The sequence below is a fragment of the Oncorhynchus keta genome, unplaced genomic scaffold, assembly GCF_023373465.1.
Source record: "Oncorhynchus keta strain PuntledgeMale-10-30-2019 unplaced genomic scaffold, Oket_V2 Un_contig_5372_pilon_pilon, whole genome shotgun sequence".
Lineage (NCBI taxonomy): Eukaryota > Metazoa > Chordata > Actinopteri > Salmoniformes > Salmonidae > Oncorhynchus > Oncorhynchus keta.
Window position 1 is genome coordinate 4,437 of NW_026288256.1, and position 6,610 is coordinate 11,046.

At 43.1% G+C, this 6,610-nt stretch overlaps 1 pseudogene; it reads left to right on the forward strand.

Moving 5' to 3' along the window:
- Positions 1-2,867: 2,867 nt before the first annotated feature.
- LOC127925247 (early growth response protein 2b-like) lies at positions 2,868-5,905 on the forward strand (annotated as a pseudogene).
- Positions 5,906-6,610: the final 705 nt, after the last annotated feature.

The window sequence follows — 6,610 nt, forward strand, 5'->3', positions numbered from 1 at the left end:
TGGAAAGACTGGCTTAAACAGAAACTCATATGGTGGGTGAAGGGGGCATTCCAACACACACACACACACACACACACACACACACACACACACACACACACACACACACACACACACACACACACACACACACACACACACGACAGGTAATACAACATGTTAGTCTGCTTCTAGGACAGGTAATACAACATATTTAGGCTGCTTCCAGGACAGGTAATACAACATAGTTAGAATGCTTCCAGGACAGGTAAAACAACATGTTAGGCTGCTTCCAGGACAGGTAATACAACATCTTTAGGCTGCTTCTAGGACAGGTAATACAACATGTTAGTCTGCTTCTAGGACAGGTAATACAACATGTTAGGCTGCTTCCAGGACAGGTAATACAACATGTTAGGCTGCTTCTAGGACAGGTAATACAACATGTTTAGACTGCTTCTAGGACAGGTAATACAACATGTTAGGCTGCTTCCAGGACAGGTAATACAACATGTTAGGCTGCTTCTAGGACAGGTAATACAACATGTTTAGACTGCTTCTAGGACAGGCAATACAACATGTTTAGACTGCTTCCAGGACAGGTAATACAACATGTTTAGACTGCTTCCAGGACAGGTAATACAACGTGTTAGAATGCTTCCAGGACAGGTAATACAACATGTTAGGCTGCTTCTAGGACAGGTAATAGAACATGTTAGGCTGCTTCCAGGACAGGTAATACAACGTGTTAGGCTTCTTCCAGGACAGGTAATACAACATGGTTAGGCTGCTTCTAGGACAGGTAATAGAACATGTTTAGGCTGCTTCTAGGACAGGTAATACAACGTGTTAGGCTGCTTCTAGGACAGGTAATACAACGTATGGGCCAGATCCTGATGACCTATTGAGCCTGATACGGAACCGTTGGTATCCAAGAGCAAATTGATGCTAATAATTTTTCAACATTTCTGTAACAAACTTGGACTATCTTAACAAATACAGAATCTGCTGTTTTAATATTGGAAGATTTAAAAAAAATGATAATTTAAAAAGTCATGATTGATAAACATAGGTTTTTCACTCACCATCCTGTTCCTATCACACAACTCCGCAGAGCCCACCGCCTCTCCTGTGGTTTCGAACTCTTAACGTGCTACAAAGAGGAACTGTAAATATATAGGTCGGATAATTAGCTTATTAAGCAGTCTGCCATTATCTCTCGTTTTCCAATACAACCTTGACAACAGATACATGATCTATTGCCATTTATAGGCTACAATCCTCTAATTGAGCAGCGGTCTAATGGAAAGGGTTTTATTCACAGTCAGTTCCCATATTGCTAATGATACGTTTAACCGACGGGCCGATGAAAGGCGCCCGCAGCAGCATGGTGTTAAATGAATAGAGTTGTCATTGACAGGCCTTTATTGACTCCAGGCGGATTAATGTGAGGAGTGTGTGTGATCATGATGCTCCGTGCGGTTTCCTTTCCAACCGGAAACGTCGCAAATCAACCAGAGCCCTTTTTCCAGTCACAGTCAGGGAGCTGAATAACGAAGGATTCATTCTTGTCTTATATACTGTTGCTGTTATTATTATTACTAGCAATAATGGTTATTTAATCGTTATTATAGTAATATCAACATAATAATAAGCCTAACTAGTCACAATAATAATAATAATACGTATAGTCTAGTGTACAAGTATCAATAAAATGTAACAACTTTTTATAGCCATCAAATGTTTAAATTTAGATCATTTTCTCCCACGCGTTACTTGACACAGCCACAAGCTGGAATTTGCCTTCCAACCAGGGCCCCGAACCGCTCACCCACCCACCCATCTAGTTTTTAACTTTCAAGTTTCTCAACCCACGGGGGGACTTTACCAGTATACCGAGTCTACCAAGCTGTGCCAAGTACATTATTTCACGCATCTGCCTTATCGCCTCTGAACGGAAATGTTATTGTGAACTATGTCCGGTTTTCTAAAATGCGCGTGGGGTTGAGGAGGTTTATAGATGTGTATCACTGAAACACCAGACAGTAAGTAACCCAGTCGGCCTGCCGGACAGACGAGTCGACCTCTCAGTTCCTCTCAACACCACTGGAGGGCAACAGTATTGAGAATCAACAACAAAAGACTAATAGTAACAACAACAAATACAATAATCATGTTAACAATATAAAACATATATTTGACTATAATAGATTATAGGCCTAATGTATAGCGAGTCTGGGCCTACTACTGTATCCATATGGTCCGTGATCATTAGACCATGTGCCTTTACCCGTTTCATTTCAGGATAATATAATAATAATAATATTAATATATGCCATTTAGCAGACGCTTTTATCCAAAGCGACTTACAGTCATGTGTGCATACATTCTACGTATGGGTGGTCCCGGGAATCGAACCCACTACCCTGGCGTTACAAGCGCCATGCTCTACCAACTGAGCTATGTGAAAGTCATTTCATTTCAAGACAAAACTATTTCCTTCTAGTGATATAAATAGCTCGTAACTAAATAGGCCTGTAGCCCAGTCTTTCCTAAAGCAAAGCCTATTCAAACGACCCTGACAAAGTTTCCGAGTCTAACGCAGCAAAGGTGAAAATTCCGTGATTGTGGCTCTCATTTGATTGTGGTTTGCGATGGTAGTTCTGTCGCTGCTCTTGCTCGGCAAGACTCGATAGTTTCCGACGCTCATATTCCGGAATAGAACCCTTATATGTAGGCAGGGGTGTTCTTAGATTTACCGGATAAAACCATGTATGGCTTCTAGAGAAGAACCGGAATTCCTATTTGAAGGCGATGTGTAGAGGAAACATTTCAAATCGTATACATCAGATACGCTTGTAAACATTGATGTCCGTCTAAACTGATAACATGCCATCTTGCATTCGTTCATTTCTTTACACCTGTATTGTGTTATAATTTTCGTGCTAATGGAAACTGCATGGAGAAAAAAACAAACATATTTTATCGCTTTATATTGGCGAACTTTCACTTGTGGGTTCTCCATTGACAGCCCGGGGCCAATAGGATCCCCCAGCGCCTCCTCTCTCGAACCAAACGGTCCTTGTATGGGCAGTGACGTAGTGGCGCATTCACTGCCCCACTGATAAATACATACTACTGCTGCTCGTGCTGCTAGGATCCGTCATTCACTAAACAGCCTGATGATCTGGAGAGAGTAGAGTCGACTATAGAGGTGGTATCAACACACGCTCCAGATTGTGTTAACTTCTCCGGACAGGTTATCAGATGTTTCAGTGTAGGATAGAACTGTAAGGCCACACATACTCAACCAGCCGGTTTAAAATACCGTTTTAACCCTGGAAACAGCGAGAAGCCGTTAGTTAAATGATGACGGCTAAAACTTTAGAGAAAGTCCCGGTCTCTCTGGGTGGGTATGTCCATCCTGTCTCTGATTCCATCTACTCTGTGGATCATGACAGTCTGCCGCCCGGGGTGGCTATCTTTCCTAACGCTGATTTAGGAGGCCACTACCACGACCATCTTAGCGGAGCTCCAGGTAAGCGTTGTTTTGATATCATGGGGACCTTTAGAGAATGCAACATGTGCTGTGTTGGTTATTGGAGAGGAAACACATCGGCTGCTACTACCTATAGGTTATAATATTATGCATAATGTTTGATATTGCATTTTTTTCATCTTGGCCAAGAGATTTTGGAAATATTTTTGAATTAATGGTTGTGGGACAAATGTATGTCTGGATATATGTATCAATGGTAATAAAAAAATGTTATGTTTTAGAGACACGTGGCTAGAGTTACGCACTTTTCCCCAAAAAGTTTGCATGAAAGTAAAACGGCACCCCTTTGAAAAGTTGAATGAATGACCGGTGGGTAAAGGATGCGAGCGCAGCACGCACCAAACACTGTGCGCACGAGAACGGACCTGCAGCATGTTTTTTTAAAGCTCTCTGATTTGTTTGTTTCGTGATTATCTGCTAAGATGTCTCTTCTTATCTTCCAGATGGCTTGATGAGTGGCGATATGAGCTTAGAGAAACGCTCTCTCGACCTGTCTTACTCTAGCTTCTCCCAGCCCCTAGCCATCGGAACCAGACCTTCACCTACATGGGAAAGTTCTCCATCGACTCTCAGTATCCCGGTAACTGGAACCCCGAGGGCGTCATCAACATTGTGAGTGCGGGGATCCTGGGCATGACCCAGCCATCTTCCGCCTCCTCCTCCCCGGCGTCCTCCGGCTCTCCCGGCCATTTCTCCTCCACGCTCAGCTGCACCATGGCCCAGAACCAGGCCGACATGGAGCACCACCTCTACTCTTCCCCGCCTCCCTACGGCTGTGGGGAGGTCTACCAGGACCCGTCGGCCTTCCTCTCCACCGGGCCCGGTATCTCTTACCCGCCGCCGTCCTACTCCTCCCCTAAGCCCAACACAGACTCGGGTCTCTTCCCCATCATCCCAGACTATGCTGGGTTCTTCCAGCCGACCTGTCAGAGGGACATGCAGGCCATGCCTGACCGCAAGCCCTTCCCCTGCCCACTGGACTCCTTTAGAGTACCCCCACCTCTGACTCCCCTGAACACTATTAGGAACTTTACATTAGGTGGGCCGGTCTCGGATGGACCCAGACTCCCCACCGCGTACAGCCCCCAGAACCTCCCCCTGAGACCCATCCTGCGGCCCAGAAAATATCCCAACAGGCCGAGCAAGACCCCGGTCCATGAGCGGCCGTACCCCTGCCCAGCGGAAGGCTGCGACCGGCGGTTCTCTCGGTCTGACGAGCTGACCAGACACATCCGGATACACACGGGACACAAACCGTTCCAGTGCCGGATCTGCATGAGGAACTTTAGCCGCAGCGACCACCTCACCACGCACATCCGCACGCACACCGGAGAGAAGCCCTTCGCCTGTGATTTCTGTGGCCGTAAGTTCGCGAGGAGCGACGAGCGCAAAAGACACACCAAGATTCATCTCAGACAGAAAGAGAGAAAATCATCCACTGCGCCATCAAACAACACGAACTCTGATCGCTCCGGTACCGGTTCTATAAGCACATCTAGCGGAGTCTGCTCCTCCAGCACGGGACAGCTGGCGGGATGCCCCTCGCGGGCGGTATAGAACACACTATAGCCAATAGGTTTATGGAATAAATATTTAGAAACCTTGACGAACTAAAGACAATAGAGATTGAGGTTTAATTTTTTGAAAGCTGCAAGTTAAAAACATAATATGGAACGAACTTTACATGCAACCGCATAATTCTCTTTCATGCGTAAATGCGCATCATTCCGGTGCGCGCCAAACGTTCCCACGATGTATCCTCTTAGTTTGGTGGCTGAGAGAAACGCACTTTGTTTGCATAGCCTACTGAAGTCAGTCAAGTTAATAGACAATACTTTTAACACGTGGCTGCCTATATTCTCTTCAGGTATCGGGAAGAAACATGTTGAGGATTAATATCAAGCACATTTACACTGACGCGCCAATAGGCTACAATTACACAACGCTGCATGGAAAGAACGTTATGTTTGCAATAATTTAGAAGGAAAGGTGTTTTAAATTATTTACTAGACAAAAATGTATCCATTTTAACATGTTCATTGATTGTATTTCCCCCTGTTGTGCCTCGTTTCACACGTTATTTTTGTACATTGTCAATACAAGGACGATTTAATGAATTGTACATTTTGTCATTTAATATCAAAGTTTGATTATATGTATATTTTTGTACACATTGTGCCGTGTAACTATGGAAAGTGTTGTGGTTTATGTCTAACAATACGGAATGTAAATAATTTAACTCAACCGACTTGACATTTGTTTTTCGTGAATGTTTCCGACTCATATTAAATGTTAATGTTGATTTTATAAAATCTCAATGGCCTCCAGAAAGGCCTGGTTATTTCTTGTGAACTAAAAACAAATAAAGTAAACTCTGAACAACATGAATATAATGTAATATTATTGGAAAGTACACTAGAAGGGGTGGGCATGGTAATTCCCGTGTAACGTCAGTCTGATGTGAGTCATGCCTTCACAAGGCTGCTCCCACTCACCGTCTATCCGTCCTGTTCTGATGTTGTGGTTAACAACAACTAGAACAGGAAAGATCTTTACCGTTGTTCATGTAGAGATCTATACACACAGGACATCCAATAATAATAATACGTTAAATAAAGGTTAAAAAAATAATAATTATCTAAAGTATATACTTTGATCATCCAAAACTCATGCCGGTAGTCTGATCAACATTAAAATATAATGCCGGTCGTCTGTTCAACATTAAAATATAATGCCGGTAGTCTGTTCAACATTAAAATATAATGTCGGTAGTCTGATCAACATTAAAACATAATGCCGGTAGTCTGATCAACATTAAAATATAATGCCGGTAGTCTGATCAACATTAAAATATAATGCCGGTAGTCTGATCAACATTAAAATATAATGCCGGTAGTCTGATCAACATTAATATCTAATGCCGGTAGTCTGATCAACATTAAAATATAATGCCGGTAGTCTGATCAACATTAAAATATAATGCCGGTAGTCTGATCAACATTAAAATATAATGCCGGTAGTCTGATCAACATTAAAATATAATGCCGGTAGTCTGATCAACATTAAAATATA